The sequence below is a fragment of the Bombus vosnesenskii genome, unplaced genomic scaffold, assembly GCF_011952255.1.
Source record: "Bombus vosnesenskii isolate JDL3184/JDL3185 unplaced genomic scaffold, Bvos_JDL3184-5_v1.1 scf7180000013314, whole genome shotgun sequence".
Lineage (NCBI taxonomy): Eukaryota > Metazoa > Arthropoda > Insecta > Hymenoptera > Apidae > Bombus > Bombus vosnesenskii.
Window position 1 is genome coordinate 2,322,623 of NW_022882960.1, and position 21,691 is coordinate 2,344,313.

Genomic DNA, 21,691 nt, shown 5'->3' on the forward strand with positions numbered 1-21,691 from the left:
ACGTTGTTATTTGTAGATGAGAATCATTAACCTAAATGCTTGACTTATCCATAGAACACAGTGGAAATTCGCTCGTTGCATGAGAACGGGACTGAAAGTGCAGGCGAGGATTGAGAATTTTGCAGTGAACTAGGTGACCAATTAGCTGCCAATCTTAGATACTTCTTACGGTAAATGCAGCGAGGCTAAGTTCCGTGCTTGGCCGCCTATCGCTTCTTAATTTGGTTATATCAAATTCAGTTTGGTTAATTAAAGTATCCTGCCATGCGTTGGCGAAACGTGACGAACGAAGCTCGCGTGTAAAAACGAGGAAATAATCAAGAGTCCAGCTATCGAGATCCCGTATATATGATCTCTAGATAGCGTATTTTTATAAAAGAATACCTTCTAACGAGATTTCCAGTGGAGCTGCTTTGAAGAAATCAAGAATAATGTAAAGAGAAAACAAAAATATTTCACGATTATCCTAAATATCTAGATAGTAGTGGTCGTGATTTGTTAGCGCGTTAGTCGTGTGACCAATTACAGGACAAGTGTGCGACGCTGGTAATGAGAGATTACAGAAACCGGAAACAACTGGCATTACGAAAAGCAAACAATAGCGTGGAACGCGAATTTTACGGAGCGACGCGACGTGGCGTATCAAACGCGCTGGCTCGGTGGTCCTCGAGCTTGACGCGCGATGTCGGCAACGCAACCAAGGCAAATATCAACGATCACGAGCGAAACGATGCGATAAAATCCGCTGTGTCCGGTGAAAGGATGCGAGGAAACGCAAAATCGACGATCCTCAGTTTCTCACGCGTTTTTACATACCGGTTCGAACACTTTTCCTTTCGAGATAATCGATGATTTGTGTCCAGTTGAATGTTTTCACGTCGATGGTTTGCGTCTAACGACGAGTTTGAACTTGTATAACGAGTAAGAAGAAGAATGGAACGAAAGAAAAATATTTGAGAAGATTCAACGACGCTTGATTTCCTGTTCTGCTTAGATATAAGAATAAATAATGGTTAGTTAGCGTGCGGAGGAAATTGGTACAGACGGAACAACGTAATTGGAGAACTTATATACGCTGCACGCCGACTATGCTTATTAGAAAGCAAAAATTATTGTGCAGAGAAGGCATGTGGACGTCACATTCAAGGTTAATTATACGACACGTCGTATCATTTGCCACCGTGTCGCGTTAGAAAACTCCGATGTGCCATCGAAACCGCTACGTCACCTTGATGTCACAATACACGTTAACATCACCAGCGGTACGATAGCACCTATGTGTCTCTTTGACGGACAGACTTGTTTTCTAACTAAGGTATCTAGATCCCAAACGTTCCCGTAAAAACAAAATAATATCTTTTTATCCTAATTTTCTTATTCTAATTACCAATCGATTATTTTCATCGGCCTGATAATTCCATAAGATACGTACCTAGTCCTCTTCCTTTTGCTCCGATAGTTAAATAAATTTCATAGATTACAGACTCTTCGCCGTTTATTACAAAATAATCCACCACTTCTCGATCTACCCATGCAATTTTTCCATTCTCAATTATTCTGACATTGAAAAATCCTTTATCCACGTGATCGCGCGGTAGGGCAGTTGCAGATAACGATGCCGTCCAGGTCGACCGCGATTCCTCTCGGCGTAAGGAACGCGGGTACACCACGCCATATATCGACTCGATCTTTCCAACGATTTTTCGCATCGGCACGAAGAACGCGAAACGCGAACGACCCATACAGGATCGAGCCGGTGCACCGGGCGCTCCACGAGGGCCACGAATCTGCCGAGTCGATCTTTATGGTGAATGACGTAGCGAGTTGTCGGTGCATTGGCCGCGGGGCCTCGTAATATCAATGATATGAATTATCTAACGGCGTGGGCGTACCTGCGGCCTACCAGCGTGGACCGCTCCGGCACGGCCTTAAGGCGCGTTCCCACACGTGTAACGCGCGAACCCGAGAAACGGATGGCCGTTTTTCGATGAAATTACCGAGCATCTAGTTGCGTGCGTGACGTAAATGGTTTCGACGATTCCGCGGATGATCGGTGTGTTCGCGAGGCGATGATGGCCTGTAGCGTTGTTGCATCGCTTCTCCTACAGACTTATGTTCGGACGTTTCAATGCCTGGAAGGTCGGTATTCCTTCTCTCCTACATGTAAGTAATTGATATTTCTATTAGAATAAGAATAACACGTTTTACAGCAATTCGTTGTGATTTTCAGAATGGATATACCAGCTGAAAATGATATACGCTTGTAGAAATTGCAATTGTTTCCTCTGGCCTCTCTCTAATCGAGGATACACATTCTAATTTTTAACAACTATACGTATAGTTTACTACTGTATAGTTTAGATTTTTACTCGTACGAAAATTGTTATTGAACAAGAAAATATCAATTCAGGAATAATTTTTACAGGCCGAGACATAGAGTGTTCGTAAACCTCGCTTCGTGTCGCCATCTAATCCTTCGATTTACGACCACGTCGTATTTATTCTTTACCGATCTTTCAAAATCTAGATTCCAAACTACAAAACGTAATCTCTATCCAACGTCGATCAAACGTCTGCAAAAAAGCCACCTCAAACACAAAATTCTTACACCAAATCTCGCAGCTCCACCCTGAACGAATCGATCCCAACTCCGCCCTATTTCGACCTATCACGAGGAAAAGTGAAACCGATGCTTTTCTCTGGTCTAGTTGTACAACACGCCCAGAACGCGTACCATAGCTGGTGAAAACGCGGCTTAACCGAGGCTCGCGTGCTCGCTAATAAAGACGGCTCGCAGTATTAGGACGATAATACCCGACGAGCCGGCTCTTGGCGGCCGCATACGCGCATTCCAAACTGCCCACGACTCGGCAGGTAGCACGAGGTGGCCACAGAGCCGACGGGGGGTAGGCGGGAACTGCCAGGGCCAGAAAGAACCGTCTACAGGGTGCAACCGGGGACGAGAGAACAGGGGGCGGTTTAATGGCGCATAATCGAGCGATACGTGGGCGATGCGCTCGCGAAACGAGCGATTTCGAAAACGACAGACCACGGAGCCGCATTCTCAGCTCGGTCGATGGTCGAACGTGAAAGGGGAGCTGCTTCGTATATCATAATTGCCGCCAGGTGCAGGCGCGCGTCATCGACAGGGACACATCGCGCTGCCTGCGTTATGGAGTCTGGCTGAAAGGCTCGATAATTGATTGGAGAACGTGCAATAGACTATGCTGGAGTCGCGACGGGTTTCGCACTGACGTGACGATGTTGGTATGCGCGGTTTTTAATAGGGTTTATTGCAAATAGGAAGCGTGTTTGATTTAAAATCAATTAGATTCGGTTAGAATCAATTTGGTAGGCAAAAAATTTACATTGAAGCGTGGGTAGTGAGACGATGAATCGTTTTGTAAAAGAAAAAGGGTAATTGGGACTGTTGCGTGCGTTTTGTTGGTTTGATTTAACAGTGGATATGGAAGTAGCGATGCCTATGGAAGGAAATCTTTCTGATAGAAATATGGTAGCAGTTTTGGTTCTCTCGTTTGATTTCGCTAGAATATCGTGAAAATAGAAAAACATAGAAGGTAACATGCTTTAAGAAGAAATAAAAACACGTAGATTAATTACTCGTATAAGGTAGGTACATGTCACGCTTCACTGAACGATTCACACTTCGTCTTAGCAATGTTTCAGCGCGACACTAAAAAAATATCTAAGAAAATCTTCTCACTATGTAGTTTCTCAATTATTCTCCTAACTTTCATCGCAAAATACTTTCGACAAAAACCATCATCGAATTTAACGCTCTCGTCCGATCAAACAACATCGTCTTATCCAGGCAAATCTCTCGACAGACAACAAATCGTTGAAAAGACAGCTGAAAAGAGATCGCGAGGAAACGAGGATCGACGCGTCGACGAGAAAGTGATCGGCCGCGTCCGTGTTTTCAGCAAACGATCGGTGTGTCGCGGGCGTGAAAACACGAACGTAGACAACCCGAGTCCGTCCGAAATTCTTCAACCGGCGAAACTGTTCTATACATGGCGGGGGCGGAAACTTTCGAAAGCGCCGTGGCTATCGCGACCTGGAACAACGTTAGCCCATTTCGTGAACCTTGTACGCGGACGATATACACGCCCAGGAACGATACGATAACGAGAGCGGAGTTAAGGGGCCTCAAATCCACGATCGCCGGAGCGTGAGATCGAACGTCGAGTCCCCACGATCGAGACGCGATTAAACAACCGATCGAGAGCGTTTTTCTCACGGCCCGGAGGTTTATTGGTCGCCAATGGCAAATCCGCTTCGCGATAAGCTCGCCCCAATTTCGAACTTGGCTTTTTCCTGGACAAACCTTTTCTTGTACGCGAAACGAGCCCCAAGAACGAGAACTCGGATCTTACGAATCGGTTTATGCAGCCCATCGATGACCAACAACGATCGAATGCAGTTAAATTCATTTTACGATATTTACGAGAAACGAGAAATCTTATCTTATTACCTGTTATCTGATTAACTTGGAAAATTATAGGAAACTATTAAAATTTTTAGAAATTATTACCTAATTTGTATATTCAAGGAGATGCAAATATCCTTGAAAAATGCGAAACTGCTATAATCTAACAGTAACCTGTTACATGCATATTACATTCGCAAAGAAAACAAAGTAAAATGGTATTTACGTTTCCTGAAATTTTCGTAATTATACCAATTATACGTAGAAAAGAAACGATCGTGCAACTGCTTGACAACCAGTGCTTGTTCCATACAAACGAGAAAAGTAAACGGACACCTGTCAAGCCTGTGTCAACGCGCATTAACAAGCTAGATTTCCCACGTCAGGTAGAGCTGAACAGGGCAGTAGAAAAATGTGTCGAATAAAAAATAAAAGCTCACGACCATTCATACACTGGCGACACATTTTTTCTTTTTCTTTTTTTTTCTTTTTCGCGAAGCAAGAGTGTTCGCGGTCGAACTCGTGGCGACCATTCTCGTCGAGATAAACGCGCGATTATGCCAGACCGACCCGCCAAACTCGTTCTACCGCGATCCAGCCGGCCACCGTAAACGCCGTGAATGGAAATGAGATTCGGACGAGGATAGTTACTGTATAGTCGCCTTACCTTCCCCTCCACGTCCCCGCCCCTTCCTTCATCCCGTTGCGTAATTATTTCGCCTCGCACCCGTTCCGATTCACAAAGTGCAAGGAAGGAGGAGAGATAGAAGCGAGGATAAGGGGTGAGGGTACGTGGATAACAGCGAGCGTGGCTTTTAATTAATGGCGCCTGGAAATAAACGTGTCGCAAGGCCGATTTACGGGCCGGCAGCCCGTTGTAACGCGCGCGATTTATGGTAGCGCAGCGCCCGTTTCCTCATGATATTTAATACCGTTCGAGGAGAAGAGCTTTCATAGAACGCCTCGCAACCGTGCTTTCCTACGAGCTTACCACGAGGAATATGTGTCGAAAAAGGAGTCTCGAGAACGCGGTTATATTTGATGGAAAGACGCGTTTTATGAGCTTTGCGATGTGGGTTACTTCGTGATTTAGAGTACCAGTGATAGTAAACTCGGGTTTTATAGCGCTTTTTCTCCCATTGCTACGTTGCTTCGGGGCTCTGCTTGCTAGAGCTTTAGATAATTTCGTATCATTTTCTATCGAAGGTTTTATTGAATTTCTTATGGGGCGTACACGTTACTTAGAAATATTTGAACCTCGAAAAAAAAGCTTGACCACGCATCAATCTCAAATCGAAAACCATCGCAGAAAGCAATACGTCCCAACGTCGAAGAAACCTAGAAACGATATCCGTTAGACGACGCCGGATCGCTGGGTTACTCTTCGCTCTGACGAATTTCAACATGAAAGGTTTTATCGATCGTGCGAACACCGTAGAAGCGCGAGCACGCGAGCTGTATACGAAGAAACGTGAACAATTCTCCGAAGGACTTCCAACGAGATTCCGTGCCTATATAAGAAGTTTGTTAATATGTAAACACTGATTCACTCACCTTCTGTTTCTGTAGAATAATCCCAAACGACGTAAAAACCGCAATAGCTCTACTCACAAAAATCCACTTAAATCCCTCTCGACCAGCAACGTTCTTTTTCACTAAGTCCGATCGGCACACTTGTCACGATTTATTTAAGCGTCTCCAGGAACCACAACGAAACGAACAAAAATAACACGTGAATTCGAACGACTGATTCATCAACGATCGATTAACGACCATCCTACGAAAAATGGCAACGAAAAATGGCACGAAAACGTTGAATCGTCGATCAAAGAGAATCCGATGCATCCATAAAGTCGCGATAAACTTCTCTACGAGCCGCTATTGATCGGAGCACGATGTCCCAGCCAACACCGCGAGTCGCTCATCGCGATCCCGTCGTCTCACGAAATTGCAGAACACGATCTCCGTTCCGGACTCAAATCCAACGGCGAGTCGAACTCCAGAGGACATCGTCCGTCGTCGTGTTACGCTTCGAACGAAGGACTTCACGTATATACGCGAGAAAACGGAGCACAACCGTACCCGACGACCTTCTTCGAGAAACTGACCTACGGCGAATCGCTCGCCACTGGAAGCTTCATTCACCGGCGATCGGTTGAATGGACCACACGCTCGTACGAGAAAAAATATCGCGTCCAATGCCACCTTCGATCACTTCATTTTCGTCGACTGTCTTTCGATCGAGCGACGCCCTTCGTCCCTTCGTTACTCAGCTGCGTTCCGTCGTCTCCTGAAACAGTGACCATCGATCCTCTGCTCGATCGTACATGTTGATCCTTCCAACGGTTCATGGGCTCGAAACTGGTTCATCGGGAGAGCCACGAGCTAACGATTCACATTCGGTACGATCGATATTCGTTGATACAATTATCGAGGTAACGTTTTATATATCGTTCTGGTATATCGTGATCGATCACGGTTGGTTGTTGGAACTAGCACCAGAGTATCGAAAATACGTGAACACGTGTCCGTCTGAAGTGTGTGGCTGCGAGTGTCCTGCGAGAGGATGTCGCGACGCGCTACGAGACGCTCGATCGGATCGTAACTGCGGCCACGACGGCAATGCCCCCGCGTCGAGCGCTATAGCGCCGCTGACGCGCTCGAACCCTGAGCTCCTCTCCCCACCACCAGACACATCCCCACTCCGCCGACACTTTTCCGACCGCGCTCGCCACTCTGCTTGCTGCCACTCGCTTCTACTCGCTTCTACTCGCTTCCCATCCGCGACACATTCACCCTGTACCGCACGCACTCCCGCCTAACGTACGGTGTCGCGGTTTCACGGGTGGGATGGTAATTACAGAGATACGTTTTTTTTTTCATTTCCTCCGCTCGTTTTTGATGGAAGAGAGGCGCTGGTTTTGATCAAAGTTGGGGGTTGATCATTCCAGGCGTGGCGATGGAGTGACGAAGTCGCGGATAAAAAGAGCAGTTGAAAGAAATTTTGTTCCAGAAAGTAAAGTGATGAGATCGGTTTTATAATTCTGATGTCATTTGATTGATACGAGAGAGTATTTTAATAGGGTAGACTCGTTTGATTCGAAGATACGTTTGTTTAAAAATTGTTACTAGATTTCAGAAGTATAGTTAACGACACTGACTCAAAGATATATCTAAGTTTTCTAAAACTAACTGTCAAAGACGTGAAAGTTTAGAAGAAACCGACGGTGTAATTAATGTTAATACGATGATGTTAACGACGATCAATATTTTTGAACTATTCAAAATAATCAGAACACTGTGTGTCTAATATCATAATCAAATAAAAATGGATTTATTCGATAGATGAAGTACATAATCCAATTACTATAGGATTAATCAATAATATATGTGTGGAATTCTAAAATTGCTCATTTATAGAAGACAACAGTTAAATCCACTAAATAAATTAAAAAAAGAATTTCAATATGTCGAAACATAAAAAATCGCGTTAAATACACAATAAATCCAACCTGACTCACGAACTACGCTTGTTCTTCCGAACAAGGATTAATTAATTCCACATTCCAGAGCTTCCGACACTTTCACGGCACTCCCTTGATCAATTCTTTTGTTTTAGCAGCGAGGAGGTGGCATCGCGATCAAAGTCCAAAAGACGAAGAATTTTTCATAAAATCGGTGGAACGGGATTTTCGCGTAATCAGAAACGAAGGCGTCGAAATGAAAAATTACCGTCTGCCCGACAACCAAGGGTAGTAACCTCCGTTCACCCTGCAGTCGGAAGTTCAGCCACTCGACCAAGACTATAACCCCGCCCTTACGCAACGCACCGAATGCCGACAAGCTTTCGAAATTCGCCATACCACCATAGGTAGAATAACAAAGGATGGAAGAATCGCCATTATTCGGCGAATTGCGTCCCTTCGCGACTACGGCGAAACAATGCCGTCAGCGTGCTGTCATCAACACGCGTTGCAAGCTTGTGCAGGTGAAATTGAATCCTACAGTTGTAAACAAAATGATGGAAGATCTGGTGTTTACGAATTTGTAAACTATAGAGGTCTTTGATTAATCTAATTATGACGAATGCGAATAGGCTTAATATCCTGTTCGCCGCTAATTCCTCCTTCTAAATTTTACGATTTTTGGAAATTTCAAGAAACATATAGCGTCGTAACATATTTCAACGATAATTTCCAGTGACAAACACAACTTTTTCTTCTCCAACGCTATCGCTTAATTAGTGTTACAAAACAATTATAAAGAATGTGGTGCTAACGAAATAATAATAATTGAAAAATTTCGGAGTAGATGGAAATTACGTGAGTCCAATAATAGGATGGACGCGCGTGAAGGATGGTCTTCGGAGTCTGCAGACCGCGTATTTTCAGGGCCGAGGCACAGTTGCCGCAGCCGCGGTCTCGGTGCTACTTTGTGCTAGGTTGTACCTTGCCTGACCTAGCCGTTGCCGGGCACACAGCACGAACATGGAAAAATATGTAAATATCGGGACTCATCCATTATCCAACGCGGAGAGAGAAACGGAAGAAGAACGAGAAAGAGAGAGAGAGAGAGAGTAAAAGAGAAGGGAGGTCCGCTTGCTCGCGCACGTGACTGCTAGACGGGAGGGTACAACGACCCTTACCTTGCTGTTTTAGCAACGCGTATCGATTGAGGTTCAACTGTGACTTTTTTTTAATTTGGTCAACTTCATCTTTTTCTTCTCTCGTATACATATAAACGAAAATTTATTTTTGGAATTAATTGGTTTGCCCGTAGTATGCCACTATAGTGCAAGTCATCTAGGATAATTAAAACGAAATGGAAGATTTGTTGCAAAACTCTAATGCCTTGCGCCCTTTGGTAATACGATTGATAATACCTAAATCCATTTAGAAAATAATAATCGGCTTAATCCCTCTGTTACTGTTCCAAACTTTCACTGATCACCAAACAAAGTATAATTCCTCCATATTGCTTTAAAATGCAGATTATGATAGCAACCCAGTTATCAACACTTTCAAATTCCTAAATTATCTGCATTTTTTCAAATGTTGCTCACGAACGTTCTTGTTAAGGTGCTCGTTTCAGCTCATAGTAGATTCAGAGACGATCGTAAATTTATACGACTTTTCGCTGGCATATTGTTCGTTACGTAGTCTAAATCTCCTCCGGCTATTTTCAGGTGGAATTACCGGGGTGCAGGCAAAATGCTACAACAGTCGTAATGACGTCTGTTCGAGGAACTTAGCCCACCCGTGTCTTTGGAATAATGCACGGATAAAGAACACGTGAAACGCATCAATACCGTAACGATCATGCCCTTTCCCATTGCGCAATCGCGAAACCGCCAATCGGGAAAATATCGTAGACGCTATCCTATCATCGCCCGTTCGACATTTCGCCGAGCACACGCTGTTCCATATGCATGAAGATCCTCATCATACGCTGGCGTTACGAGTCGATGCATTCTCGCGAGAAACGGTAACGCAACAACGAGGGCAGTTCTCTAACTGCTCTTCAGCCCGAAAGTTTCCCTACACCCCCATTTAAAAGTACATACCGCATACATATCAAATACCTACGAACTTATGAGCACGAGTCAGGTATACAATCGATACCGAAGATTCGTTTAACGAAAGCCAACCTGCCACGTCGATCAGAAACGTCTCTTCTTTAAAACCGGAGCAAATACTCTGCAACATTGGACCTTTGCATAGCACTCATAGCATAACATCCACTCGTTTCAAGGGAAATGAACAGCCCTCGAAGAGGCAGCGAAGCACGCCACGGATCGCGGCGGATTTAATTTATAATCGAGGGGAACGGTCGCGCGTGTACGATACGTAGCTCGCGTTCCGGATCGCTCGGGGGAAGAATCGCGATATTCCAATCGGCGTGACGACGTGATACGCAATTAATCCATCGGGCGCGTCAGAGTCTCGCGCCAGCCAAGAATAATGACGCGTATCGGAAGAGGGTCCTCGCGCGCTCCGTCAGGTAGTCGTTCGATTATCTCGCGCGTGTGACTCGCTCGGCGGCCGCGAGCGCGCTGTGGCCACGTCGTGACCGAGGATTATGATTAATGGCGTTGCTATCAGTGCGTGAACGGCGCAAAACGAAGACAAATAGCTGTGCGGACCTCTTTAAACGCGTTCACCATGGATCCGCCGGTATTCCATCGGAAACGGCTGTAAACAGACGCGAAATTATCGAGTTCCCGTAGCACAGGCTGGCCGTGCCTGGTCGCCAGTCCCTTCTGGCGATCCAATTAATGAGTACGCGCCGAAAGGTGCGCCTTCCAACGCTACCACCTTTCTCGTTCTCGTGGCTTGTTCGTTCGTCTTTCGTCGGAGGAAAATGTTGTTTTCTGTACGTACGGGTCCGTTCGCGTCGATTAGGTGTTTCGTCGATGACGCGTCGCGTGAGAAAGAGAGAGTTGGAAGGGAGAGCCGACGCCTTCTCGACGTATGGAAACCGTGTATCTGATAATTGAATCACCTTTGGGTCAAGTTCCGATTAGCGGCGTGAATTTCGCGCCAACCGAGATACGGTTTTTAATTAATGGAACTATGTGGGAGAAACGTTTTTGACCAGCGACTATGTCTGATTAAATGGAGATAGTGAGATGGAAAGTTTACTTTATCGTGTCTTATGGGTTCTGTTTGAATATATAAATCTTCAACGATATCGATCGATTTAATTTGTTCGATGTAGCCTGGTCTACCTTTCAATTTCGATCTGTATAACCGAACGTGTTTTATCTGTTCGAATTAGTCGATTTCCAGTTAGAGGAACAGTGGTAGAAATGATAAAATCTTTAATTTGAGGAGAGTGTGATGTCATGCATTGATATAGAAGATCTATGTGCTTCTAAATATCGACAACACGTAATCGTACAGACTTGAAAATTCTTAACAAAATCGTCTAGGTAAATGAGAATCTTACGTTTCCCCAATTACCGACGACAACTACCAACGAAAGATCGATGAATCTCTCAAAAATTTATTCTAATAATAGAAGAAAAACAATAGCTTGGAAGACCAGGTAGGTATAATACAATATTTAAAGACTAGTTCGTGAACAAATTCTTGAAAACGTGCTCCAAATTGAACATGCCATCGAATCTGGAGAACACGAAGAAGGAAAATCATTTGTAGGGTAATCGAGGTTAAAGAGGGGAAAGAGAATATGCCAATCACAGCCGGGAGTCGATATCGAATGTCAGGAGAAATCGGTAGACTGCAAGACGCCCTCCAATATCCGTGTCCGTTCCTACTTTTAACTGCATAATTTGAGGCGTAACTTCGCGCCGGACTCGGTTCCATTCCCGAGGAGGCTTATCTCTGGCTTCCACGTGGCGAAGCTTGCGCTCCGTTCTCGGCGTAATTAAAAGTCTGCCGTCGTCGATCAAACCCCCAGCCACCCCCGCGAGCTCCTCGTGTCGCAGAGAAGCCCGGGAAGGCGCCACGAAAGTTCCAACTTTCCAACTTTCCGCGCCTTGCACTGCACCAGCCTGTTACCACCGGAACCGACCGTGAACTCGCGCCTTCCCATTTCCATTTCCGACCCTGAGCCGCGTTTCGCGCTCTCGATGCCGCTGTTGCGATTACAAATGCTATTTTTATCTTTGTTTCTCTTGTGCGTTCATGTGTGGACGTAAATTAAGAAAAAAAAAGGAGGAAGTACATAATAGTCGAATTTTTGATCAGAAAGATACAAGCACGAAGAATCGTGAATTTTAAGATTAATTTTGAGAAATAGTATTTGCGATATCGTCGTTTTTCTCCACTTTTAAGGTTACGTGGTTGACCAATCTGCCCTCCGAGTGACTCAAATGGAAAAGCTGATCGGTAACGGTGCCATAATCTACGGACGAGATCAAACAGTGCAGCAATAATCGAGTAAAACAAACTTGGAGAATACAAGCACATGGATATGTATAATCTTCAAGTCTTGTAATATTAGAGAGGACGAAGGAAGGTAAATTGAAACGGTATATTAAAATTCTCACTTCGAACACGATACTCGTTACATCGAGGCGGGAATTAATCGTTGGCAACGAAAGACCGGGATTCGATGGTTCTTCCCACGGACGCCAAAGTTGGTGAATCACGCACGCCTCGCCAACTTCCGACAGATCTTCGGTGGAAGGCCCGAGCAACGCGCAATTATTCCTCGCATGCCCGGCTATTGCGTGAGAGTAACGAGGATCCGTATTGTCTGTACGCATCGAATTGGTTCGCGGCACGTTTAACGGAATATATACATCATTATGAAAGTACGCCGTTCGATACACGGAATCCCGTTTCCAAACATTCCCTGCCAGAAATCGCTCGTTTCGCTAGAGCAACTGCTTTCATCAATATCCATGTCACGTTGAGCATTGAACTCTCTAGTTAAGTTCAAATGATCGATGGAAAAAGTGAAAAACATTTAAGTGACTTAAGGAAAAGCAACAAGCCGATGGATATATCTAGAATCCATTATTACACCTTTCAGCTCTGAAAATATGTAGAAACTCGGGAAGCAACGTAGAGATAGCAATTTCTAGTAATAGTACACAAATTATATAAATTAATGGCAAATTAGCGAGTAAAAGTAGCAGTTAACTTCTTATGACATCTAGCTGTAAATTATCTGACAAAAAGTTTACCACCACTCAATTAGGACTAAATACGTGATTCGTCGATGTAGCCATTGATTTGAATATCAGTGCTTGAATTAATGAAACTAATTTTCTTGATTTAACTTATGATTTACAAATTATTCAACGCGAATATAAAAGACTTTTCTAGCTTCTATTATTCTGTTAATTATGAACGTTAATATTATTGGCAAATCGATTTTCATAATTTCCATAACTGAACCAATCACATAAAGTACAATTAACGTTAAATTGGATTCTTTCGAAAATAAAGAAATATCTACAAACTTTACGACACGTCATATTTCACGCGAGATAAATGCCCCTCATAAACTCCAAATAATATCATGTTACGCACAACATACTTCAACTACCGTTCAAACATTCACCGACATTGATCAATCTTGTAACACGAAGCGTGTCTTCGACGATCATTAAGTTCCATCGATTCGATTCGCGATTACGTAAACACAAGGATACTTCTTGGGCCGTGACTCCGCACCAAGACCTGGGTAACATCCTCGACGGTAATTGCGCGTAACAACCAACGGATACACGCCGATCCACGAAACAAGGTTGCCGGAAGTGGCGGCCGATCAATAGGTAAATAGGCTAATCGCTGTTTCGTTCGTCCTGAATGGAGTTTCGAGTGGCGCGAGCGGCTCTACGCGAGCCAACTATTCAACGGTTTATCGATTCGCCGGAAATCACACGCTCGATAGACCCCAAAACGTCGACCTCGACCTGACTGCACGCAACAACACGTGCACGCATACCAACACGCGACCGAACAGTCGATGGACCCGACGTTCCATTCGTGCAATCGCGTCTTAATGACCTCGCGCACAATGCGAGAATCGGTCCCTGAATGGAGTGAAATCGATAAGAAATTTACCACGCGGTAAACATGCAGAGAAATTGCCACTCGATGAGCCGGAATTGAACATCACGCCGATTGAGTTACAGCGAACATAGGAGTCGAGGAATGATCATCGAGAGGGTGGCGAACATGTGATGTTTATATGTCAAGGTTGTTCTCGTAGTAAGTAGTAAGTCTCGTAGTATCGAGAGTACCAATAGAGAACTAAGCAGAACTGTAAATTCCGTAAGCACCCGGCAGCAGTAAATACTGACTACTTGGTTAAAAACATTCGAATGAATACTCCATAAGAGAAAACATACTGAAACTATTTTCTATAGATTTTTCAGTCTTTAATGTAACTCTTTAAAGGCTAAACCGAAATACTTTCAGATGAAACAACCAAAGATTGGATATTAATATCATCTGTTGAGTAAAATATAAAGAGAAGCAGAAAATAATAAAGTACTTTCCTTTGGAAATCATTGAAAACCCCCGTAGGGGTTACCAAAAATTGCCGTAGCCGATGGTCTTTCACATCGTCTTGGCGGGGTATTGGTAAAAGTTTTCAACTAGCAATAATCGCACCTCGGTAGAACCTCATTGGTTACGATATCGCCACTGCGCAAAGCTGAAGATTCAACCTGTCCTGATTCCAGATATAACATTCCGCGGACACTTTTACATGCGAGAAACAACACGAATCGAGCCGCCATCTAGTTCTCGAGGATCGAACTAACGTTCTTCTCTACACGCTGTACATAACCGTGTTTTCACCCCTGTTCAAAGTTACTTTACCCCTGTTGAGGAAGTGAACAATCGATTCTAAAAATACTTTTGCAAATTTATTAATATATCTGAATGAACGAGAAATTTCTCGATGACGTTACATACTTTTCGTTAGCGATAAATCATGCCTACGATTATTATATGTATATCTCATTGACCAAAGATAGAAATGTAAATGCTTCAAACGACCATGCTTGATAACCGTTGCATTTCGTATAAAAAGCCGAAAGATATTAATTCAAAAAGTTGTACGAGTTTACATTATACGCTGAGCGGCTGTATTTAATCGTCACAGCTCGAGTAAAAAATTAATTTATAGACATTCGTAACACGAGCGAAGTGGAAAGTAAATGAGTGCTTCCCGCAGCCCTCCTGTAATTATTCTACCACGCATGGTAGTGAGATTTATTGTAGGTTTTTCTAAGTGTAATAGCGCACGCATTACCCTTTCATCAAGAAGTTATGCTGAAACGAGCCTGTAAACACAAATGGTACACGTATTCAATCACGTCGCAAGTTTCTCTCGAATTCATAGGAAGCGCTGGAACCCCGATTCCTTTCGATTTTATACAATTCCATACGCATGTTAACGTGGATCTATTCAAAAAGACAATTGCAAAATAGGTCACAGTCTGACGAATTCGTCTCACGATTATTAAGAACATAATCCTAACGTACGTAAGTACTGGCATCAGAAATACCAGCACGACGTAATGATAATAATTATCAAGTTTTTTCACGATTCTCGTATTTTCTCGCGAAACGCGGGAAAACATGATTGCTCCAATCACGATCGTATCTCACCACGTGCAAAATTTCTACCGTGAAAATCATTCCGCGTGCACGCACGCGCCGGACGCAAACACCAGCGATATACACTTTCTCCGACGACTTTACGTTTTCATACGCCCACGACTAGATTATTACCGGTTTCCGATGTTATCGCGAAAAGCTCGCAACGAGACGGCGAGTTTTCCCGCGCCTTTAACACAATCCGCCTTGATCGAATTCGCCTAAATCCAACTCAAAACGACAAATCGTCTGAATAAGGTTCTGATTACCCTGGATGCATTTTCTGACAGACTGTCGTCTTAATATAATATTTATATATATAATAAAACATCAGAACGCCGAAATGCATACATTCATAGATATCTTGACGCACGTATTGGTCAAAACACTACCTTAAACCTAATGCAGCGTCATTACGATTTGCTGGTAGTAAAGCTACGCGAGTCGACGAGATTATATTATTAATAATGCAATTCACACAGGTGTACGAGCCCGTTATTGGAGATATAGACGTGCAAAATTACACAAGACTGCTGCTGTAAGGTCCGATATAGACTAGCGATTTTTTTACGTTGCGTCCTCCCTGTTTTTAATTGGGGAAACAAAGAAAGACGTACGAAGCAGCGAGAACACAGCGTCAAAAAAGTCGCTCGTCTGCAACGGATCCAAAATCGCAACGACACCGCATCCTTCGCGTGCATCCTCGTCTAGTAACAAAAACTTCACGTTGTCGCATACTTGTCGAGCGGTCGAAGACTTCATGAAACAACGCATCGATGCTACTCGTGCTTTGCACGAATCGAAGAATAGCACAATAGAAAAACGAACTTAGAACGCATTCTCACGCGACGCGGCGTAATCGCGGCACGAATAAACCGAACGGTCATTAGAAGGCGACGTTCGCACATGTGCGAGATACATCTCCGATACTCAATCTCCTCGGCGATCAATCACGTTGAAAAGTACCGCGCGCTTTCACTGCGAACGCAGCGCCGCTGTTTTCGTACGCCTCTGTCATCAATATCACGCGAACCAACTCCGCCAGATCGATTACTGACGGTAATTATTTAATTTCCCGCGCGATCTCGCGCGGCCCACATCCACGGCTGCCGATCCATTATCATCAGGGCATTATTCTCTAGCACCTGCTCCGCTCGACTCTATCGGCTCTCCCCTCTCCCCCCTGCATGGATTAACGAGCCACGCGGTAATAAGTAGTGGGGAAAACTTTTTAGAGATTTATTACGTTATCCGCATGGTAGCGTAATGATAATGGTCTTCGACTGGTTCTCGAATTTAGTTGCGTATATACCAGCGAGGTAACGAACGAGGAAGCGCGTCGGTAAGAAACATTCTCTCTCATAAATATCCCAGTTCGCCTAGCTTATGGTAATCTATCCGTTGATCTAATTTGGTCCGAAAAGGAACGTTCTGGCATAATTAGACCTCGTGCGTGTAACGTTGCTCGATTTATCGAGGTTTACAGATACACAGTTTGATTTCTTATTTCCTCCGAGAGGAGACTCTTTTCGACGCCTGACTAATCGTTTCGTGAATTATTAAAATTTCAAGAAAACGATACGTATAGACTTTCAAATGTATGTATGTTTAGATAAGCAACGACAGATTCGTAGAAACCACTACCAACGACATATGTTATCTGGAATTCAACATCCTGGAATATAGGACCTTGCTCGACGACCGGGGACTCAAATTCGCAGTTGCCAGAAATTTCAGACAACGTCATGAGATGAAAGTTACGTGAACGGTCATAAGGTACCAGAGATATCGAGGTATGCAACACCCTAGATTTACAGATCACCGTACCGCGTATATTGATTTCGATAACGTCATTTACATCGAACGTAATGGATCCAATGTCTATATCAGGTTCAATGAGCCATTTGTGCAAGCTCCTGCAATTTCTGGACGGTATACACGGCGTTCTAAGTATGACATTTCACCTACACTCTACGTGCTTAGAATCAGTTGCAACGACTTCTACGAATCTCCAAGTACCTATAACAGACCGTGATCTTAACATTAACCATATCGAATTCTAGGAACCTATGATCAACCGCATCACATTCTACGATTCTATGCCTATCGACCATTCAGCACCATAATTGGAAACTCGTTAATCCAGTATTACACAAATCATAAATTATTACCTTGCTCAATACGACACCTACAATTCTCAGAAACTGTTCGTTTCAGGCACCAACCGAAGTTCCATCTATTTTGAAACCAAAAAGCTCGGTTTCCATCGAACTGAAGGCACATGCTAAAGGCAGCCAAAGAGATTCTAATTCGCGATGCCGACATGAACAGTTCTTCCTGGACGTCGCGGCTCACCGCTTATTACAAGGCGTGTAATGGGCTTCCGCGCGGGCGACTCGAGGCTTCCCTGACTTGAGATAACGAGCGACGAGAAAAGGACCGCGAGCAGATTAACAGTACCGACTGTCGGGTCCCGATCCGATTAAACCGCGCATAATAAATCGCCGAGAGTGCGATCATTCAATTAATAGCTGGCGATGCAGCTCCGTGAAAACTGCTTCGTATCGCGCCTTTTCTTTTAAATATCGCACCTACGTAAACCGTCACGTTCACGCCTGATAAGAAACTCGCGCCAGCTCTATACTACTTGCTTCTAATTGCTCTTTCTACGTACTGGGTGACCAGATTGTAAAAGACTTATAGCCTATGACAAACGCACGAGTTCTTAGGATTACTTACTATTTGAAATTTTCCGATTACTTACTTCTTTGTTCTTGCGTAAGATCGCGCAAACTTTCTTATTTTGCTTTTTCGCGAAGTTTTCAGTCTTGCATATATCAACGACGAAGAAGATATCCGTGTTATACAAATCACTGTGTATAACTCATTTGTCCAACTTTTTATCAGAATATTGTTTCATTAGCACACGGGTAAAGTGGTCGATGAGATGCGGCGATTCATAGTACTTGAATCATAACAGTAATTATAATGGACATCGGACGTTCTAGCTGCTAACGATGAGAGATTCCACGAGGTTTAATGGCAATACCGTAAATTCCAGGCAACGCGTGTAACACGAGCGCATAGACGAAGTGTTCGCGAGCTCCTCCGGCGAGCTTAATAAAACGATGCGCCAGCTGGAAAACGAAGAATGTGCTGTTTCGAGCATTTAACACGTGGTCTATCTCACGTGTATTCGAGTATTCCCCGGACTTTCGAATTTTATATCTTTCTTCTACGTATTCTTCACGAGGAATATCTCAAATTAAAGACAAAGCTATACCTAATTGACTTAAGACATAAAACATCAAATAAAATATAACATCATAATCTAGATATAACGTTAATTTAGATGATCTCGGCGGTTAGATATGAAAATTAATAAGTTTCCTCTTTACATAAATCGGAGCGTTCTCTAATTGGATGCCTCTGTAATCTTTAGAATAATATTCGATATTTTAAGCTTTTAGAAACAGTCACCAAGATAACTTTTCTCATCGTTGTGTTTCCCGTTTCCTGTACGGTTAATCACCCGGCGTATCCTCGAGGGAAGAACGCGTTTCACGCGTAAAATTTCACAAATTCGAAACTAGAAACGTCACACGAGCGTGAAGGCTCGCGCGCGTCAACGGCGACAAGAAAGAGCAGGCCGCAGGGCATCGCAAGGAGGATGTATCCCGGCGTGAAAGCGATGGCATTCCATTGGGAGAAATAGATCGAACCACGGGAAACGGACTCGTTAGCGACCAACGAATCTCGTCCGGCGTATGATTGCTTTCTCATGCCGGTCACCGCTGGCTACCGTTTGACTCGACGATTTACGAACACCACTTTCTCCGTTCCAACGACGTTATCCAACGTAACCTGGCGTCAAAGCTAAACATCCAACTCTGATCGATCCGAACAACTTACTACGCGTTATGTCACTCGCTATTCGCAAATTGAACCGGTTGAACTCAAAGAACGGAAAGTTTCTAGTAGTTTGTTCGTTCATCTTCGTAATCTAGAGGATATAATCCTTTAAAGAGAAATGAGAGAACGTTGAAAGCTATACGTAATTCAAATGGATATATACGAGAAGAAATTGAATTTTACTATACGTAATTGAAGATTTTCATAGCAATACTTACAGTCGAATAGAATCGAACGAAATAATTCTTCGTTGATTCCGATAATTCCTAACACGTCAATCTTTTTATAGTTAATCTTCTAATAGTTTCTCAGTATCTCGTTCTTCGATAAATAGCCTAATACTTCTAAGCAGGGGTGTACATCGCAATTTACCAGTTTTTAGATATCAAAACGCGACGAGAAACCTGGACTGCAGGCCGGAGACAGAAGGATGGTGTTCAAGGTGAAAGGCTGAGGAAGTTGAGCTCCAATTAAATTGTATCTCCTTTAAGAGGGCCGCTGCCGTTACAGATAGCCCGCGTGCCGCTTGTTTAAGGCAGAACGCGAGCGAGAGCTCGCGGGTACAGCTCTCCCCCGCGTGTAAGAGAGCGAGCACACGAACGAACACACCGGCTACCGCAACCGGAGGAGAACAAGCTTATGAAGCAGCGCCAGTTTTTGCCCCGTCCGCAACGTTATGGGACTAATTTATTAACTACCCGATCGAGCATCACGGAACCGTTCCACCATCGGCTGCCTTCGGCCTTCGTACGCGTACAGGCTAAGCCACTCGCAAGAAACTCGCGTAATCTTCCTTCCAATCTTCGTGAAACGCAAGCCGTTTGATTCGCCAACGTTTCATCACGCCACTTTCTTGCTCAGCCTAGAACCACCGTCTCAAGGGTTTCAAGACTGATTTCACGGTAATTTCAAGGGGATCTTAATCGATTGGACGCTACGCTTTTGGAAGCGGATGGTGAGTGTTACATATTAGACTTCATGCATCATTGCTTTGGAATCTTGAGAAAGTCTTCTAATTTTGTTTTTGATGATCTAGGTGGTCTTGATACGTTTGTTGCAACGAGACGTTTCCTTTACTTCGAGGAGAGTATCGAATGACAATGTTGATCAGGGAAATTGATTCCGTTTAGGCTAAGTTTCGCGGAAAAAATTGTAACATTTTTGATATTATAGCTGAATGTAAATAGAGCGAATCAGAAATAACGTTTCATCTCTTCGCGATATCTCTGATACGCCGTGGCGTGTCAAACTTTCCCGTGTCAAAGTGATACAAAAATGTCATTCGACATCAGAAATTGAAATATCTTGTATTGTTAACGAAACTTGTCGTATCTCGATTTTAGTACAACGCGAATTGTTTCCTTTTTAGCTAGTGTGTACAAAAATTTTCGAAATTCAATAAAACGTAGAAGATCGAAGAAACGTCAAAAACACTTCCTATCCCAGCAATCTTATTGCTACAAGCTTTCGCCTAACTTTCCTCGGTCCTTACCACAAGGAGAGACGCGATTTCTCAATAAGTTATTGGTTGCCACATTGAGATAAGTACCTCGTTGACAAACTGAATTGCAAGATCGAGGAAGTACGAAGGCAAGCAGACGGAAACAAGCGCATCCTTGGTATAGCCATGGACGTAGGCCAGGCCCCGTGATAGGATGACAAGCCTCGCGGCGTATCTTATCGCGATCTCCCATCGAATCGATACGATAGGAGGGAGGGGGGTCCATGCGTAGTTATGCGTTTTACGTTGGCGAGACTGTCCACGCGAGTTACCAGTTACCCCCTCCCCCCGCCACGTTTCTAACTAGCTATTAGAAATTGGTCGCAGTTTTTACGCGCGCGGATTCAACGCGACCCGCCTCGTTGTCCGCTCGATCGCGCTTACGTAAATAAAACAAAAATTCGCCGCCGCGTTTCCTCGCTTTCCTATTCATTATGTAAAAGCGGCCCGTTTGGAAAATAACACTTGCTTCATTTATCTTCTATTCCCGCTGCTCCCCTCGCTTCCCGGCGCGGCGTTGCTCGCGCGGATGCAGGAAGAGGAGAAAGGCTCTCTCGGACCCGAGAGATTGAATCTTCCACGAACAATGAGCCGCTGTGATACGCGTAAGCGATGCCAACGCAGATACCACCCGTTTCTCGCAGCGAAAGAAGAGGCAAAAAGGAACGCAAAGCTATCGACTTTTCTTCGATTTCTTCGCAGCTCGACACTCGCAGGTGATTCTAGCTGGATTAGGTTCGT

General features: G+C 44.0%; 1 protein-coding gene and 1 non-coding gene across 7 annotated transcripts in view; both read right to left on the minus strand.

Annotated features, from left to right (window-relative positions):
• The window catches only part of LOC117235250, a 305,200-nt gene that overhangs the window by 209,367 nt on the left and 74,142 nt on the right, over positions 1-21,691 (minus strand). The window lies entirely within an intron of this gene.
• On the minus strand, positions 14,449-14,589 carry LOC117235264. The gene has a single exon (XR_004493648.1). It is a non-coding gene; the product is annotated as a U4 spliceosomal RNA (small nuclear RNA).